Source organism: Solenopsis invicta, chromosome 15 (genome assembly GCF_016802725.1).
Source record: "Solenopsis invicta isolate M01_SB chromosome 15, UNIL_Sinv_3.0, whole genome shotgun sequence".
In the NCBI taxonomy this organism is placed as follows: domain Eukaryota; kingdom Metazoa; phylum Arthropoda; class Insecta; order Hymenoptera; family Formicidae; genus Solenopsis; species Solenopsis invicta.
In genome coordinates, this window is record NC_052678.1 from 6540166 (window position 1) to 6561305 (window position 21140).

Here is a 21140-nt window from a genome sequence, read left to right on the forward strand (position 1 = left end):
TATTTTCAACAAAATCCTTACTTCCATTTCTTTCGGCAAACTGCATGCAAAAATAAGCGTGCATTTAAATCATAAATTTAATAATTTTATACTTTATAAGCGCTGCTATAAGCATTACATAGAGAGTCATAAGCAACCGTATTCATCGCCGTCTCATCTCCCTTAGTCTCTTGATTCCGCTTTAAACGATATATTCATCGTGTCTTAATCCATAGGTATCTCGGACAACGCGAGCCCTTGAAACAAAGTTGTCGGGTCTCCGGCAAGAACTCCGAAGGCACAATAACACGCTCCCATATTAAACGCGGCTAAAGTATAAGGGCATCAACTTCGCGCTCCACGAGCTTCATACACCTCGACGTGTATATACGTATCATTCCACGGGAAATTTAAGAGCTGAAAAGGAGCGAAGAGAAGGAAGCAAGAATAAGACGTACACTTGTATCTGCTCGTTGAATTCCTGCTTCCGACGAAAGGACATTTATCTCGCTGCATTCGGGCGTCCCACCCTCTCCACCCCATCGTAAGCATTGAGCCAAGAATTTTCCCGTTTTTTTTTGCAACTTCCTTCATAAATTCATAATTAATTCAACCAACAATAACGAGCGGAATGTACACTTACATTCTCCCTCCGTTCTCCCCGGCGAAGGGAAGAGAGAACTCAGAGCCGATGATGATACCTGTCGCACCGTCCTATGACGCGCCGCCGGATCTATAGCGAGGAAAATTACAGGTTTGTTATTGTGTGCTTTTCCTCCCTGACTTTTCATGCTCGATCATTTATTTACGCAGAGCGATACTCGATTCCACGAATCGATCGAATTTTTACCACACAGAAGCGACTCTCTCTCTTATTATCTCTCAGCATCAGCGATGTTATAGCTTTAACCGATACGGATACGGTCAATCGTAATGAGACTGATATTCGATACTACCATTAAAATATTGTAAAATTAAACGAAAATGTTATCAGAATTAAAACACGAAATTAATAATTCAAGCCAAGATTGTTTTCTATTAACGAGACGCGCGCGTACCAAAAATAAATAATAAATATACGTAGTTATACCAAAATAATACGCGTTATAAATTAATAATACCGGCGACAGTATAATCAAGACCCTTTTGTAAACACTGTTACATATGTAATTACAAATTTATACAAAAAAACTTTTTGAATTAAATCCACTGCTCCCGTTTAAAATATTAACACAAAAACCAGAGATTTACACCAGTTAATCTAAATTTCGCTGAAAGCTCTCTATATTTTCAAACTAAACGCTTACTTTTGTTAAAAACGCAAATAAAATTCAACATTAATAATAAAATAAAAAATTAATACAAAACTATACAAAGTTATTGCATTGTAAAAAAAGAGGGGCCATAATAATCGCTGCAATTCGTCTTTGTCATTTAACACGCTATAAACATTGAACAAAAGCCAGCTCCGCGCTGCCTGTTAAAGAGTTAATCCGGTCGACGGATCATCTTTGAGAATATAAAGAGACTCTCCGAAATATATTAGAGACAGTCCGCGTCGGACGTCGCCGGGTACGTCGGGGGCATAAATTATACCCGAATGGAGAATGTGCCCGCACGAGTTCTCCCGTTTGACGACTGCTCGCTTTGTCCGTTCCGTCGGCGTATTTCTGACATTAGAGACCCACTTAAAGACGATTAATTTTTCGACAATGAAAATAAATGTTTCCCGTCGCACAATTTCCGCGGTTTTCGTCACTGTGTCAAGGAGCTGGCTTGGCTTCTTCGTCGGGAACCAGACGAGTAGTATTTCGAGGAAGTGCACCGCTTCATCTTGCATGCTCGCAAGTTATGAAACATGCATAAGAAATACGTGAAGTTATGTAAAATTTCAAACTCATTCAACGTTAGAAGTTGTAATCGATTTACGTTCGTTATGAAATTTATTGGAACTGAAAGGCATGCTTAAACTAACACGTAATGAACAACGATACATTGCGTGACCGTGATGTTGTGGATTAAACGAGTACAAAAATATATTCGCAAATTTAATGACGAAAAAAAAATGCTATCGCTTAAAAATGATTATTCAATGATCTATGTATAAATATTAATGTTGTCATAATTTTGTTAATTGTAAAAGATTAAGAATATTATTAAAAATAATTAATATATCAAAAACGTCACATAAGTGTGAAATATATAGCAAATATAGTCCACTAATAAAGGAAGAAAAAAGCTTACGACACAAACCAAAATTAAAATTTTATTTACTATTATTATCCAAGATAATCACAAGACTAGACAAAAAATACTTCAAATATAAAATACGAATTTGTACTTTGTATTTTAAATCGAAAGATTTTGTATTTGAAATATTTTTTTATCCAGCCTTTTAACTATCTTTGATAATGATTGTAACTAAAGTTTGAATTTGATTTGTATTATAATTGCATCTTTTTTCCTTTTTAGTGAACTGTATTTATTCTACATATTTATCACCCTCATGTGACGTGCTTCTGACATACTAATTATCTTGAATATTTTTAATCTTTCACAATATACCGAAATTATAATAATGTGAAGCTTGTATTTTGTATTACAAATCAAATGATTGCCAGTACTTTGTAATTCAAATAATAATTATCAACATTTTGTTTTTGTATTTGAAACTTTTTGCCCAGCCCTGGTTAATCATAATAAAATAGCAGAAATCGTTTTAATAACAAAACTAATACCAAGATAATTAACGAAGAGTACACCAACTTGACTCCCAACTTATCACTAAACGAAACTTCGATATTAATTTTCTTCCAGTTTTGCAGTTCTTTAAGTGTTACAGTGTAGTGTCAACACACCACAGAACGTTAACAGTGGAGTTATTCGAAAGAAGATTAAGACGAGGGAAGTTAATTAGCGCGATCGACTCGCGCTGCTAAGTACCACCGCGATCGTGGGCGGTATCGAGCACGCGACGACGTTCGCGCGAATACCTCGCGGATTAACGAGTCTAACGAGAGGGCGGGTGCTAAGCGAGAGTCATCGCGACGAAACCGTGGTGTTAAATTAGCGGTGTCGGCGATTTGGTCAGCGGCCAAGCGTTTAATTTACAAGCGTAATAATTCAGACGTGTAATCTCCGAAAGTCGTCGACGGGGAAAGCTGCGGGGCGCATTTTCGGGATTGAAGCTAGCTCGCTCGTTCGCTCGCTCTTTAGCGCGCGGCTTAAAGTGACATTAAAGTCGAAAAGCGAAAAATTGTTCTCCTTACTTGTATGACGACGAGGTGAATGGGAGATCCTCGTAGGCGTGGAGAGGAGTTGTCGTATAGACACCGGCAGTGTTATCTGTTCGTTCACAGCACACACCAAGAAAGCGAAGAAGAACACCAAGAGAGCGGAGAACAGGCAGCAGCGTCACGTGTCACTGAACCGCGCCACTTATACAAGTTCACACCTCAGCCGGTCGTGCCGACGATCCGCGACAGATTTTTGTCGCACGGGCGGATCACTGTCCTTGCCCAAGGGAAAACAATATTCGATCGCCTTTCCAGAAACCAGGGGACTTTCGGGCAAGGTCAAACGAGCAATCCCGTCGTCGTTCCTTCCTCCTATTCCCTTCCAGCTATGCCACACACCTCGCGAGCACTCGTCGTCGAGCGTCGTCCTCGCGAACGCGCGCGCGTTTTTCCGCGATGCGCTCGCGCGTGGTTCCGCTTTCTCCGCGGACCGCGAGGAAGAACGAGGAGCAAGAGGGTAGCAGAGAACAAAAGAGAAGCTACGCGTTTGCGAGAGAGGGAGAGAGAGAGGAACGACCGACGCGGCGGCGGCAACGGCGGCGGCGGAGGCGACGTCGACGACGACGACGACGACGACACGACGACGACGACGGTCGCGTGGTATCGATTCGTGGCCGTGGAAAGCCGGCGGCGAGGCGGCCCAGAGAGAGCTTTTTCTTCGCTTTCTCTCCCTCCCTCCCCCGTGTATCCTACTCTCCCTTCCCTCCGCGAACGACACGTTTAAATACCCGTCTACGTTTCGAGTGGGCGAACGTCGCGTGCTCCGTTCTTCCGTCCGGGGGCTGCCGCCTCGTGCACCGCGTGTACCACGAGATCGTTTCGGAGTACCACCGACTCGATTCCCTCCTCTCCCTTTCCCCGCGCACGTTTACGCGCGATTTATGCGTTTACACAGATCGGTAACTGAGAACTCCGGAAATACGGATACGGGAGCGCGTACGAGAGCGAGGAAGGTTACACAACGTGCGTACGGTTGGTGTGTGTACGTAACACGGAAGACGAACGCGTCTCGCTCGAACGTCCGGGTCGGACTGAGCGGTGGGGCGTTCGACAGGCCCGCGTAGTCGCTCGAGGTACCGTCTCCCCCCACCCGGAGGAGCCACGCTTCGGCTTTCCCACCCTTGTCGCGCGACCTACCCCCACCCTCCCCCTTACAGTACCGTTCGTTCTTCTGCCCTACCGCGCCCAGTGCCGTATTCCGGGCTGGATCTTCGGATCCCAGCATCCCTTCACGCAGCCATCCTCTCGTCTTCAATTGCACTTTCCGGATATCAAGCGCGGATAAAGAATGATAAATTTGTTTGATAATCCGTGCGTTGTGAGAAATGCACATAAAGAGAATTGGTACTCGCGGAAAATGATTCGTTAAATCTCGATACCGTATAATTTTGATCGATCTTATTGAAACATTCGCGAAATCTTTGCAAAATTATGTTATATTGTGCTCCAGTTTTAAACGATAGACTTGTTAATGAAATAAAATGAAAAATTTAAGTATAATTTAAACTTTATTCACAGATAAATTTATCGGTAATGCATCCAAAATTTATACGATTGATCATGAAAAGAGAGAAGAGAAAAATATATCAGAATTATTGTCACGCATAATATGTATGCTACAAAATTTTTTGTTAATATCTTCGACGACGTTTCTCTAAATTTTGTGCGTAAAAATTAATTTAAAGTAAATAAATTCAATTTTTCAAGTAATAATTGCTCCTTTTTTACAAAGATATCGCCCACGGTACGAGCAGATAAATATTATTCCCTATTATCCGCTATCTCTATAAATAGAAGATTCTATCATGGGTTTGTTATGTTTATGAAATCGGCGGAAATAGATAAATAATAATATTAATCGATAACATGCGCGATAAAAGCTGTTGCGCAATCATGAGAGTACTTGTGTATACATTTACGCATTATATTATACCTCTATTTACCATGTTAAATTATTACCTCTCATGGAAGTTTATCCATCCGCGAGATGAAAATTTTAATGTACGGCTTTTAACATTTTTATCTAATTTTTCCCTTTTTTATTTACGTTAGGCGCTAAATCACTTCAAAAATGTATTCCTCAAAGTCTGGCGTTATATATATATATATAAAGAAAACAAAAAAAATAAAACGTTAAATCGAAAAATAATTTTACAATTCGCAACACAAGATTATCCAACGTTACTGCACACATCTAACACAAATATCGAGATATATTTACATCATCTGATATAAAAATCGTACGATTAAATACGCTGCAAGACGTGAAAGGAGTTTCTCGAAAATAACTGATTACTGCGTTTATTAGTAAAGTTATTTCTCCAGAAATTAAGTATACTAAAAAAGAATGTGGATTTTTTTAAGCGACGGACGGATACCGCTCTATCTTACGGAACTAAATTTGACCTCGAGGCTACAAAAATCGCGAGTTAAGACAAGATCACGCTACGAAATGATGTTATATTATAAAGGGCTCAACATTTTCAGCCGGCACATTGTGGCAGTAGGGTTTTAAATGTCAGACACAAATGTGTTACACGTTATTATGTTCGACTTTTGACTTTCCCGATGTTCCTCTCGCGGGAAAGAGAACTAGCAGCGTCTGATACATGGAAAAGATATCGGGATGGCTCCCGAAAGCATCCCTTTCCCTCGCGCGCGCTCGGAAACATTACTCTCCCGTTTCGCGGAACTGCAAGTCCATTCCCGGCATACCTGATCGCACCGGGCAATCTCTGGCTTTTTCGGGCCAGGTATGCTTTGCCACGATTTCGTAAAGGTTCTTTCGTAGAGCATGTCTCGAATGCTGTCGACCGCATCCTCGAACGGCAACAAGAAAGACTAAAAATTATCCGTCTGTTGCTAACATCTATCCCTGGTATTTCATAGGAAAATTCTTAGAATCAAATTGCACTGTTGCAACGAAAGATGTTGAGGAATGTGTAAAGAATATTTCACAAGTCGCATTTTGCAGCAACTCTCGCGCAGCACACAAACGCGCATTAATACGATTCTGTAGTTGCGTGCACATTGTATAATTGCGTTTATTCATAATAGCATATCAATATACGTGTATTTAATAATTATTGGTTGTTTAGTTACAACTTCTTTTTCAATGCTTATCCATTTTTATATGTGTTCGATTTTTCTAAATAATTCATGTATTACTCCGTTCTTCATTTGTGGCAAACTCATTAAATAATTTTAGGTTAAATTAAAATTAGAATTCATTAATTTTAATTTTAATTTTAATTTCAATAAATAACGTAATTCGAAAACAGTCACAACGAGCAAAAGAGCGAAAATAACATCGCTTATTTTCATGTTAATTTAAACATTATTTATATTTCAATTTTTTATTTTAAATAAAAAAATACTTGATTTTTAAAAAATTTTTATTAACAAGTATATTTGAATAATCGTGCTTAATTTGTATAAGAATTCTTCATTGAAAAGCTTATCTATATATAAATGTAAAAGTTCTACATTCTCTTTCACATTGCGACTTTTACACGTTTCACTTCACATGGCTAACATACGACAGACTTGAATCTGATAGTTATCTGTCTTGAGCACAGCTCGATCCGTAAACAGCTAAAGATTTCAACGATAGGCCAGACATTTCGTTTCAGAGCAGAGTGCTAATTTAGTTTATGGTCCAACGACATTTGTCTCTCACGGGAACCGAACGATTGTTCAGCCGGTGCGGAAGTGGCGCCCGGAGTTCTTTCCGCGTCATTCGCCAAGATTGAAAACACGGAATTACTTGTTGGTGGATGGCGAGAAAGAGAGAGAGAGAAAGAGTGAGAGACCGCGCTTTTTCGCCGGGTGGGCGGTGGGCGCTAAAAAATGGTAATCCGATCGTTTCTACGGCGCACCATCGAAGCTTTACCGCGGATACGCGAAAACCCACCCTAAACCCTAAACCAGGAGTCCCCTCTTTTTCTCTACGACTCGACCCCCGTCCTCCATATTCTTCCAGATCCTTTTATCAGTTTTCCCCAAGAATACGATGAAAAGGAATGAGAGCCCTCCGCCGAATAGTAAAATATTTCACGTTAGACCCGCGGGGGCCTCGCCCCTTGTCCCTCTTCTCTAAAAAAACCTCGAACGCATATTTTATATCGCGGAAGCATGAAGAATTTAATTCAATCGCTCACTTCCGAATGCCGATGCGAAAGCCTCGAACACGCATTGTATATTTCTGGCATCATTTTTAATTCCGTGACTGTGCTTATCCGTCGAAGAAACTGCTTCTTTGCACGATATACAAATTCCACTTATTTAAATTAAACTACACACAATCTCATTTAAAAAAAAAGAAACGCTGCAAAAGCTAAAATAAAAATAATGTCGTCTTCCTCAACTTAATTCAAATGCAGAAAGAATATGTAAGATAAAAAGAAATAAATAAAATCTGTAGAATTTTTAAAGATTTTGTTTACATATTCTGGAAAATCGTTAGAGACATCCAGAGAATAGTAATATTTAAATTGATAAAATTGTTTCTGTAACTTGGTTTTTTAAAATAAAGTAAAAATATTTTTGAAGAAAATAAAAATTTATTTGATTTCAAGAAATGACGTTATTAACCTTTTTTAAATTAAATAAATTATATTCGTTTGAGTTATTTAAGTTAAATAAATAATTTTTTAATCCAAAGAAAGTACGGATAGAAGTGTAAAAAAAAAATTTAATTGTTCTGGCTTAAAAATATGCTTCTTTCTAGTAAAAGTAACAATCAAAAAATTTCTTCAAATCAAAGAAACTTCTCTTTAATCGTATATGGCAATGCACAAATTTCTTTGATTCAAACAAACTTTTTTTTTATTCGAAGACACTTTCCTCTGAGTGTAAACTACTTTGAAATGACACATGAAATTTGCAACTTTATACCTCAGTGCAACGATCAAAGAATTTCTAAAACGTTTTTGAGTAACAAAATTCGCGGATTTGAATACGACAAATGCTACGAGTTTCAAACTCTCGCGTTACCGATTAAGATGTCGTTCATTCAGAGCATCTGTTTCTTCAACAACGCGACCGGTTCTACGGAACCAAGATCGCAGGCTTCTCGGGGTGGAGGGTTCTCGGGCGCGTTTGCTCCGTTCTCACCGCAACGCGAGTTACGGATAATAACGGCGGTCCTATCCGGTAGCCACCGGAGTCAAACCGCAACCCATCGGCATACGCCGCACGTACCCGTACACGTACGAACGCACGTGTAAGTGCACGCGCGCATGCGGCCAGATCTTCGCACAGGGAGAGCGAGCGCGCGTATGCACCTGCGCACACGTATTTCATTCTACGTACTCGAGGGGTGAAAACTGCACGCGATGTTACCAGGTACAGGGTCCCCCGGCTCGACTCGGCTCGACTAGACTAGACCCGACTCAACTCGACTCGACGGTTAATGCATACCCGAAAACTACCGTGTAAATCCGAAGCCGCGTAAATCAAAAGCGCGCTGTGCAAGAACCGCTCGTATTGCGAGCAGCAAAATCGGTTCTCGCTTTGTGCGAATTTGATTTACACGCTAGTTCACGGGAATGCATTAACCGCGGCGATTCGAGAACTGTCTGCAAGTGCTCGATACGCGGCTCGAACGCAAACCTGAACATGCAGTGGCCGATGTTATAACGCACACAGCCAGCAGGATATCGGCTCGCATCGAGATACATCGTCCTAGGCAGCGGATCCGTGAATTTTTACTTGTAAACTACCGCGTCAATGTACAGTCGAAAAGATTTACGTGAAACTTCACAAATTTTCGCATTTTAATTTAGAAATTTCTATTTATATAATTTTAGCCAATGAAAGCACATAAAGAAAAGTTTCTACGAGTCGAAAAAATATTTATTCGGCTCAAAAAAAGTTGTGTCTGTTATATGATTAAAGAAGTTTATTTTAAAAAATTTGTTTGCTTGTTTCTTTTATTATAATTAAAGAAAAAGATAGTTTAGTTGTGCAACGCAAATCTTTTCTTAATGAAAAAATTATATCTTTAAAACCTGATTAACTAAATTATTTCTTACGTTCCTGTCAGTACTTTTTTTTAATTAAAAAATTATTTGTTTAAATTAAACAAATAAGTTATTTACTTTAAAAAAAAGCTAATAATGTCGTTTCTCGAAATCATTCAAAGATATTTTCACTTCAATTTAAAAAAAGAATTAAGCTAGAGAAACGGTTTCATCAATTTAAACACAACTTTTCCCTGATGAAGTTTTGTATCCCTTTCTATCTTCTCATTACAGAGATTTTTAAATTAGGTCTACGTAATTTTAAGTAAATTAACTAAATAATGATAAATAAAAAATACATTTTAATTTTTCGTCTCAACGCTAATCAATCGTATGATTTAAAAAAAATTATTATTTTTAAACAAGAATAACTATTTCTTAATATTATAATACAAATATATTTATCAACAATTACTGAGTAAAATTATTCAAGTAAAAAGATTAAATTACGCTTGTTAAAAATACGCAACTTACGTTCACGGATTCGTTACCAGCGAATGCATCTTACAGTATATTGTATAAGAACACGGGCGTGCAATTTGCGTCTCATGTGTTGTAAATATGCTTTAACATGCCACATAGCGTGAATATGTAAAGGTACATCCGAACGAAACACGGCCGTGTTAGCTATTTGTCGCATGTGTCGCGTTGCACGCGATATGGTATAAGTCACTGCCTGAATACTGATTTTACCATCGATACGAATTGTAGCTGTGTGTCTTAACACGTGCGAGTGCACATGCAATATCGGAATTTGCCCGCTACTTGGATATACGATGAAGTCGAAAAAATTTCTCGCATAAACGACGCTACAGTCAAAAGCGAATTCTCACACGCGAATTTGCACATTCAATTTTGTCTGACAATTTTGCAAACTTTATCTCACTAAATTCTCGGATTTGTTTCAACAGCAACATCTTTCAAGAAACGTTTGCCATTACTAACACGCTATTTTTCAAAGCAAAAATCAATATTCGTATTTTTTACCGTTAAAGATTATCGTCTAATCATAAATCGACAAATTCAATCGTTTAATTAACTAGATAAAAAAAACTTTAATAACATAAAAAAATGTAAGCGTAATGACGCTTGTGGAATGACGCGCAAAATGTTTATTAATTCATTTATTATCAAAACCAATTTTTTTTTGTCTCCAAACGGTTTAAAAGAAAAAGGAAAATGTATTTTATAAACTGACAATATAAACACACACACACACACACACACATAGGATTTTTTATATTACGCAATTTATAAATATTTCTATTTTATATTAATTACTACAAATTAAATTTTTGTAAAATTAAAGAAAAACGTATTTAAAACATCACTATCCAAGATGCTTTTATTTCACAGCAAAGAACTCGTAAAGATTTAATTGGCCTTCAAAATGGTCCCTCAAACTAGAATACCCTCTTAATGGAAGTCAATTTAGCGAAATCTGATCTTGTTGGAATGAAACCGACTTGAATCTCTGGTGCAAAATGCACGTGTACATATACAACGCGTGTGTATCTGCAATACGTATATCATTTGCAATACGTAACACGCGGATCTCTCAATACACACGATATAGGCGTAAGACGAAATGGACAACATTCCCAACGGGTGCATTGTGGATATATCAATCTGTCCCTATATATCCAGCCGCAGGATGGGCAAGAGGATAACACGACCGCAGTAAATTATCGGTAAATAATATCGCTCCCCTCGCCCCTACCCATCCCTGTAATTCAAACGGTATCACCCACCATTTTTGTGGATTTTCTCGAGTAAATCCGAAGGACGTAATTTGATTCCTCCTCGTTGCAAATGTACATGTGTGTTCCTGTTTCTATTATACTTTCCGTTATCCTACTGTGATGCCGACCAAGGCGTATCGACCGGTTCCTATTTCGTGACATGATCCGCTGTATTTCCCCTCTCCTCCCCGATACTACACTTGTTACGCGTATTACGCACTGATACGTGACGGCAAATGTTATCTAGCAATTACGCGTACAGTCTAATTAAACTTGAACATTTGCTGATTTACGTTAGTTTTTCTAACCGTGAGCGCGGAACGAACAAAGCGCGGAACAGATCGGCACCGGTGTATTATTAACGCGTTGCGTATTTCAACGCGTGTATATTCGATGTACATCCGTGGTGCATCGTCGTGCATAATCTATTCTTGATAAACTATATAAAATGCTACTGTGAATAAAATATCAATCATACTCCAGTCAAATGAGCCTGACGGTCCGCAGATGGAATCCCGTTTGTTTGTAGAATAACAAAGTATCCTAGTAAACGCAGGAATAAATTGAAAAAAAAAAGTACGTGTCTAACGAAACGCTCGCGTGTCTGAAAAACAGCTGTGTTGCTTATCGAAGAATGATCCGCCGCTAAACGTGGTTTACATCACGACTGTTTCTATTTTCAATTACTATTTCATTTTATTTACAACACAGAATTTACACGTAAAATCGTTTCTTATTATAGCTTAAACATTTAATTGAAATTATTTCGCCGAAGCTCAATTATTATTACCAAACTTCTTCAGTGAATAGAAGCAATCTTTCGTATATCGTTTGCTTATAAACGACTATCGAGATTGTTTCCTACTGGTCGACGGGGACCGGAGTTTCTTGTTGGCACATCGTGCACGTGACGTAACCGTAGCACGGCGGTGCTTAACCGTCGCGGATAAGGTCGAAGATAGGAGCAGGCGCAACGACGAAGGCTGAGCGTCTCGCTCGTCTTCCATGCGCGAAAGAGGATGCCGATTATGGACTTTAGCGTAGAAGTAAGGGGTAGAACGTGGTGCGTAGAAGCGAGAGAAGAGAGGCACTCCTCCATCCCGCCATTCCGCGACTTGGGTAAACGTGCGCGTATGTATACTCACGCATAACGAGGTCGTTCGGCGAGGTACGGTATCCTATTAATGCCATTGTAAAGGGGTACCCGAGGTACGGTGGTGCGTCCCGTGCACCTTGCCGGGAGCCGTGTCGTCATCGCGATCTTCCGGGAGCAGGCAACTTCGGGGTAAACTTCTTAAGGAGGAGAAATGGTGTTCGTCGAAAGCGCGGACGCGAGTACGGGGCCGCGAGTACGGGGCCGTACTTTCATAAAGAACGCGACCGCGAATATATCGCCAGGGAATTTCTCGGATATTGGAAACTTCTATTTAGCGGGAAGATGGAAACGACAGTCTGTTCAAGATCAGTTTGTTCCTATTAAAAAGATGATCACGGATGTTCAAGCGTAACGAGCGATATGCCGTAAAAAATTTCAACGTACCAGCACTCAGTTTTAGAATCCAACATAATTATTTTGATGGCCTAAATCATTTTCAGATTTACATCCTGCTAAACTTTTAGAGATACTTTGGCAAAACCATTTCCGTGTTGTATGGATAGTTAAAGTTCTTCTTGAACCTCAATCCAGGTTTTCAAATTTTATTATAAAAAAGTTAGAGGAATGTAAAAAAAAAATCGCATGGGGCGTGTTAGAATTGATGGATACGTGGCCATTCGCACTTTACGCGCTTCTCGCCGCGCGGGGCCGGGAAGATCCGAGATCGATATACGGAGTTGCGGAAATCGACGCGATGAGATATGTACGCGGACGTATTCGGCGCGACGAGAGAGATACGTGTTTCGCGAGCGACACGCAGCCAGTCGCCGCTCGCGCGTCTCGGGGAACGGTAATCGGAATAATAAGCGGGAAATAATATTACCGCGCGCGCACGCGCCTGCGTAATAATCTCAGATGCTACGCGCAAATCGCATTTCGGGCGATATTCAAGCCGGCACGACCCGAAACCTAATGCCTCCAGGAATCGAGAATCTCGCGCCGTACGAAAGACAAAAGTGTCGTCAGCCTGGGGTAAACTGCATCAGCGACCTTGAGTAGCGTGTTAATTTACACCGTAATTCACCGCCTGCATCACGCTCTCCTTCCGCCTCGTCCACCAAATTGCAAAACTTTCTTATGCCACTGCGAGCGGAGAATTAGTTTCTCGTTAACGAAGTTTACGTTCGCACTTAGGGGGTGTAGAGCCCTCCCGATGCCTGCCAGAGCCCGGAGCTTCCACCGCGGATGTATTTATGGCGGTGCGCACGCAGGACACGCATTATACGAAGCTCTCTACCGAAATAGGGCCGAAGGGTTCCCTTCACGCGGCGCACGAAGAGCTCTTCTCCCTCTTCGTCTCCTTCCGTCGCTCCCTTAACGGGTTTTTTTTTATGGGCGCAACGGCGACGGGATAAGCGTCGAAAATATGGGCGGGCAGACTAAACACGAGGCGTCGTTAACACCTGCTCCATCCCGCGTCGGAATTATCCGACGCCCTTAGAGCGACCGACGACGACGACGCCGACGACGAGAATAGCCGAAACATCGCGCATTCGCGCCACGACCCTCTGTTGACAATGGAATTTCGAGAAGAGGATGACATCCTTTCTCCCTCCCTCCCCCCGTCTGTACCTCTGACAACGATGATGAAAAATTCAAGTGTCCGCGCCACAGTACGCGTTATCGCAACCAAAACGTTTTTTTCTCCCCCGGATATGGACAGACGCGTACCTCCGGAGCGTGTGTAACTCGCTCGGGGAGCAACTTGGCGCGCAACTTGCCGCCACGCTTGAAGGGAAATCGATTTTACGTCCTCGTGTAAATTAGGGTACCTATATAATTCCCCGCACTAATGCTATATCCTGCGCGTGCGGGGAAGGAAAACCACGTACGGATACGCATCTTCGCGTGCCTGTACGTACTCTCGAAGCTCTTCGCTGCGTCGTAAAAAATTTAGGCTACAGTAAAAGACGAATGTAAACACTCACCGATGTCGTAGACGGCGGCAGTAATATCGTAGACGCTGTAGACAGTAATCCTGCGTTTTAATCCATCCACTCGGGCGGCATGCACTCGTGATAAGTTGCACCTTTCGATCACACTTGCGATGCACTGTATTTTCCGATCACTTTAACGATTCGCTGCACTGCACTGCACCGCACCATCACATTCGCGATTATCTATTTATTCTTGCCTATTACACGAGTTTATGATTACATCGTACGAATCTATTCGGCACTACCGACTTGCCACGAAAACAAGTTACAAGCATTAGTATCTCTCTACTTAGCTCGACTTACGAATATTCGGATTTACAACCGGCATTTTACCTAAAAATTAACTCGATCATAATAAAGCTAATTAACTAGATCATAATAAAGTACTCGTTACCCAGTGATTCAAATTAAATGTTAATTTTATAATTCTGAATATATTAAGAGTTATATTTTTAAAGGAAAAAAATAGCCTTGTTTTTTGAGAACTAGGTTGAAGTTAATCCGTATTTAAGCGATAAATAATAATTTTATAATAACAAATATTATGTTAAAAACTATAATCTTTAAAGAAATTTTTATCATTTTCTAAACAGAGTTCTACAAACGCATTTTCAATAATAAAATAATTAGTTTACATAAATGTTACATAAAAATACTTTGTTTAAGTAAAATATAAATATGTTCCACAGTAAAAAAAAATTGTTGAATCATCAGTCTCATTTAAAAAATCTTGTTAAAGCAATAACAGTATTAATGAAATAAAGATTAAAAGAAAAGACAACACATATAGTTGAATGAATAAAATTTAGATAAATCAACTACTTATATTTGCGATAGCCATGAGTCGTTTAATTGAATCAAACCTCGTTTCAACTCATATTACAGCACTCTTTTCAGTGTAGTAACCAGGACATGTAACAACTGCAGAGTAAAGATTATTGAATTTTTATAAGAATATGAAAAAATCAAATTATATAATTGACTGAAATATAAAATATGAAACATTACCATTAATATACAAAAATTCAAAAAATTTTTAAATTATTCCGAAACTAAACATTTGTAAACCATGTGAATAAATCAATATTCAAATAATCAGATTACGTATTTTGCCTATGTGTATAGAGGAGTTAATAATGTAATACTCAATTTGGAATTTGTATGAAATTATGTAATATTAGAAGCTTTGTAGCGCGCGCCCGTTTTGTCTAATAAAAATTATATATAAAAAAAAAAGTTAAAGTATTAAAAAAGCATTTTATATAGCTACAAGCATTTTCTTCGTGACACGTGTATGAGACATCGGGCTTGGTACCCGATTCGCGAAATAACGACTTAGAAATTTGAACGATCTGGATACGGTGGATACGGGAACAATAATGAGCTCGTTGCAAATGTGTTCTACCTCCCGAATTACGTTTAACGCACGTCTAACGTCGACTAAGCTATTTTAACCACGATTCATACGACACTTGTATCTTACAAGCCATAGTCGCAGGCAGCAAATCACTTATAGGAGACGCACTTTCTGGGGTGCTTTTGTCAACCCGCGACATGCTCACAAATCGTGATTAATCCAACTGATCGGCCGGTTAGACGCTAAGTCCAATGAGACATGGTCTCATTGAACCGACAACGTAACGAAAAGTTAGAGTGCACATTACAACGGTCTCCGATACCGAATCGTACCTCATAATTTCAGATGTGTTCAACCGAACGCGAAAATTACTTTCTCGGCAAATCACAATGTCTAGTGCACTTATCACAAAAAATTAAAATAGAAAAAAAATGATACATAAAAGTAAAAAAAATTTCTGCATAAAAAATATCATTTTGTAACGCAGCAAGCATCTTCTCGGGGCATCTGCAAGAGACATTGCGAATTACGCGATTAACGAAATAACGAATTAGTAATTCGGACGCGATGGATACGGGTTCGATAGTGAGCTCGTTGCGAATGCGTTCTGCCTTTGGTATCACGTTTAACGCACGTCTAACGTCGACTAAGCTTTTTTAACCACGATCCATACGACACTTGTATCTTACAAGCCATAGTCGCAGGCAACAAGTCGCTTAAAGGAGACGCACTTTCTGGGGTGCTTTGTCAACCCGCGACATGCTCACAAATCGTGATTAATCCAGCTGATCGGCCGGTTAAACGCTAAGTCCAATGAGACATGGTCTCATTCAACCGATAACGTGACGAGAAGTCAGAGTGCACATTGCAACGCTCTCCGATACCGAATCGTACCCCATAATTGCACAAATGCCCATTCAAACAAAAAATTTATTTTTTTTTGACGTATCGCTATGTCTCTTACACTTAGTACGTTGAGAAAAAAAATGCCTACATTTTAATAAATATTTATTCAAATATTCTAATAAAATATTACAGTGCATATATTTATTGTAATAGAACAAATAAAATTTAAAGTTAATTAGTGCTTCTTCTACTAAATAAATATATATTGACATTTATTAAATATTTCATTATTACTATTTGAATAAATATTTATCAAAATTGAATAATTCTTCCTTCAGTACACAAAAAGGTGAAAAAAATAAATTATGCATAAAATATCAAAAAATTTTTCTTTTTAAAAAATTATTCTATGTTTATGCAAGCATTTACTTTGTGGCGCATGTAAGAGACATTGCTTGTTACGCAATTCGCGAAGTAACGACTTAGCAGTTCGGACGCGGTGGATACGGGATCGACAGTAAGCTCGTTGCGAATGAGTTCTGCCTTTTGTGTCACGTTTAACACACGTCTAACGTCGACTAAGCTTTTTTAACCACGATTCATACGACACTTGTATCTTACAAGCCATAGTCGCAGGCAGCAAGTCACTTAAAGGAGACGCACTTTCTGGGGTGCTTTGTCAACCCGCGACATGCTCACAAATCGTGATTAATCCAGCTGATCGGCCGGTTAAACGCTAAGTCCAATGAGACATGGTCTCATTCAACCGATAACGTGACGAGAAGTCAGAGTGCACATTGCAGCGGTCTCCGATACCGAATCGTACCCCATAATTGCACATGTGCTTATTCGAACGCGAAAATTATTTTTCACGAATAACAATGTCTCTTACACTTATCATCACGAAAAGCCGAAATGCTCTCTAGTTTAGCTGAAAAAGTGCATTGCATCGACACTCAAAATCTCGAAATTTATTGTTGTTGCTTTTTCAATGTGCTGAACGGTCTCATTCAGCGCTTACTTGATAAATAACAGCCGTTCGCGGAGATTGCGTATTTTGACTATTTATATTGAGGAATTAATAATGTAATATTCAATTTGTATGAAATTATGTAATATAGGTCTTGTAGCGTGTGCCACGCGCGCGCTTGTTTTATTCAGTTTTTTATAAAACAAATATAAAAAAATATAATGTTGAATACACGTTTCTTAACAAATTTTAGAAATATTAAAATATAAATTCAACCCGTAGTTTTGTAACAAATTAATTTTTATAATATCAAAAATAATCTATTTCATAAATATATTAAAATATATTTGAAGATTACAATTAAATTTTATTATTATGAAAAAAAATACATTTAAAATCAGTAATGAGTTCCTGAATTATTAGTAATCGGTAATAAATTGTTATTGTCTTTATTTTTAATCTTTGTTTCATACTGTTATTAAATGAACAAGATATTTCCAATTAGACTGGCGCTGTTAATTCAACACTTTTCAGTGTGTCAGGTACATGGATATGCTGAATCACTAAGGCATTTACCTTAACTCCGTCGTAAGTAGAGGGATACTTGTACCCAACAAGCAACGCGTCATCGATGAAACATGAGCGATAAGACGACCGCTACGTAATGACGCGAATCCTGGGCAAATAGTGACGATCGATTGGTCCATCGCGACGATCTCGTGATGCTCTACTCGATGCCGCTCGATGTTTCCCAACACCACGGGCGTGCTGGACGGCACCCGGGACGCTCGTTGAGCGTGCGAATCGCACGGGAGAATGAGTCTCGTGCGGGCGAGTCATCTTGCGACGAAAACATGACGGAATACGGCTCGCGAGACGACGAACGCATCGATTAAAGCACACGTGTTGATCACGGTCGCGCAGGAAATCGGCCGATTGACACTGGAGCCGCGATCGTCCGTCGCAGCGATGGCATCGATAAATTTGACACTCGCAAAACACGCGAAACGCGAGAGAACGCCGGAACAGGCGGAGAGGTTAAAGGTCCGACTACGCACTGCCAACTGCGCGATGCGAAGTGGCCGGCGGCCGGCGCCAAGAGCCAACGTATCGATCGGAGCACACGCGTGATCACGGTCGCATAAGAAGTCGGCTGATCGATCCTGAAGACGCGATCGTTCGTCGCAGCGACGGCATCGATGAATTTAGCACTCGCCACACGCGCGAAACGCAGGAAGACGCGGAAATGCGGGAGAACGAGGGAACGCGGAAACGGGGGAGGGACGAGGGACGCGGAACGCGGAATCGTGGAAACGGGGGAGCGACGCGGAACGAAGGAACGCGGGGGACGCGGGGGAACACAGGAATGTGGGAAGATCACAGGCCCGATTATCGCACCGGTGCGGCGGCGGCCGCGACGCGAAATGGCCGTCGTGAGAGGCGACGGAGGCATGGATCAGCGTTGATCGATCGCCCAGGAAGTCGGCCGATAGACTCTGGAGACGCGGTCGCAACGACAACATTAATGAATTTAGCACTCGCGACATGCAAAACATGAGAGGACGCGGGAATGTTATGGGCTCCGACTACGCACTACCGATGGCGCGACGCGAAGTAGCCGTCGGCCGGCGGAGAGAGCTGACGAACGCATCGATCGAAGCACACGCGTTGATCACGGTTGCGCAGAAAGTCGACCGATTGACACTGGAGCCGCGATCGTCCGTCGCAGCGACGGCATCGATAAATCTGACACTCGCGGCACACGCGAAACGTGAGAGAACGCCGGAACGCGGATAGGCGGAGAGGTTATGGGCTCGACTACGCACTGCTGACTGCGCGATGCGAAGTGGCCGTCGCGTCGGCCGGTGCCGAAAGCCAACAAACGTATCGATTGGAGTACACGCGTTGATCACGGTCGCGTAAGAAATCGGCTGATCAACCCTGAAGACGCGATCGTCCGTCCTGAAGACGCGATCGTCCGTCGCAGCGACGGCATCGATGAATTTAGCACTCGTCACACGCAAAGCACGAGAGGATGCGGGAACGCGGAAACGCGAGAGAACGCGGGAATGCGGAAACGGGGGAGGGACGAGGGAACGCGGAAACGGGGGAAGGACGCGGAACGCGGAAACGGGGGAGGGACGCGGAACGCAGGGGAACACTGGAACGTGGAAAAATCACAGATCCGATTACCGCACCGACGGCGGCCGCGACGCGAAATGGCCGTCGTGAGAGGCGACGGACGCATCGATCAGCGTTGATCTATCATCCAGGAAGTCGGTCGATCGACTCTGGAGACGCGATTGTCCGTTGCTGCGACAACATTAATGACTTTAGCACTCGCGACATGCAAAACATGAGAGCACGGGGAAGGTTATGGACTCCGACTACGCACTACCGATGCGTAGTAGCCGTCGGCCGGTGGAGACAGCTAACGAATGCATCGATCGAAGCACACGCATTGATTACGATCGCGCAGAAAGTCGGCTGATCGACCCTGAAGACGAGATCGTTCGTCGCAGCGACGGCATCGATAAATCTGACACTCGCGGCACACGCGAAACGCGAGAGAATGCCGAAAAGGTTATGGGCGCGACTACGCACTGTCGACTGCGCGATGTAGCGATGCGAAGTAGCCGTCGGCCGGTGATGAGAGCTAACGAACGCATCGATCGAAGCACACGCGTTGATCAGGGTCACTCAGAAAATTGGCTGATCGAACCTTGAAGACGCGATCGTTCGTCGCAGCAACGGCATCGATGAATTTTTAGCACTCGTCACATACGCGAAACGCGGGAGGACGCGGGAACGCGGAAACAGGGTGACGCGGGAACGCGGAAACAGGGTGACGAGGGAACGCGGAAACGGGGGGGGACGAGGGAACGTGGAAATGGGGGGGACGAGGGAACGTGGAAATGGGGGGAGAAAGACGCGGAAACGCAGAAACGCGGGAGGATCAGGTTCGACTACCGCACTGGCGACGGCCGCAACGCGAAGTGGCCGTTGTGAGAGGAGATGCCCGACGGACGCATCGATCAGCATTGATTACGGTCGCACAAGAAGTCGGCTGATCGATCCCGGAGGCGCGATCATCCGTCGCAACGACGGCATCGATAAATCCGACACTCACGACACACGCGAACACGGAAAGGTTATGAGCTCGACTGCCGACGCGACGGCGCGACGCGAAGTGAACGCCGGCCGGTGCCGAGAGTCAACAAACGCGTCGACCAAAACAGACATTGATCACGGTCACGCGAGAGTCGGCTGACCGACCCTGAAGACGCGATCGTTCGTCGCAGCAGCGGCATCGATGGGTTCGGCACTCGCCACACACACACACGAAGCGCAAGAAGACACGGGAACGCAGGAAGGGCTCCGGCTTCAAGCTTCGACTCCGACTGCGTACCAGCGACGTCCGCGACTCGAAGTGGTCCGGTGGTAAGTGATAAAATTCGACTGAGCGATCGCGTCTAACTTCGCGCGAGAGAGTCGCTTGCAATTAATAGCGCGACGTTCGATTAACATACTAATGGCTGTATCGACGTCACAGAAGTGATTGGGATTAGTTAGATTGCTCGTCTTTAGATTGCTCGTCTATTGCGTCTAGACTTCCAAGCTCTTCGACAGTTTACGGATTGTCTGGAGGTACTTTACTTGTTGTTTATCAACTCCGACTGTCTAATACATTTTGAAATGCAATACTCCCGAAGCCGCGATACATTTCATCGAGACAGTGTTTGCCGTTATCTATAGAAAATTATCTAGATAATTTAAATTTAAAAAAATAGCTTGATCTCATCTTTGTCTGGATTATTATAATGTATATTATTC

The 21140-nt window shown here is 41.8% G+C and overlaps 1 protein-coding gene across 6 annotated transcripts in view; it reads right to left on the reverse strand.

The window, feature by feature from the left end:
* The window catches only part of LOC105207343, a 277076-nt gene extending 257814 nt beyond the window's left edge, over positions 1–19262 (reverse strand). For 2 of the 6 annotated variants that reach the window (XM_039457988.1, XM_039457984.1), the window contains exons 1-2: positions 17883–19262; positions 14125–14381 (exon numbers count right to left, since the gene is read on the reverse strand). The gene's annotated coding sequence lies outside the window, so the exon portion shown is untranslated. Of the gene's footprint in view, positions 1–3248; positions 4330–14124; positions 14467–17882 lie in introns of those variants that run through there. The other 4 variants (XM_039457987.1, XM_039457983.1, XM_039457986.1 and 1 more) reach the window with 3 other exon arrangements.
* Between the last annotated feature and the right edge of the window lie 1878 nt (positions 19263–21140).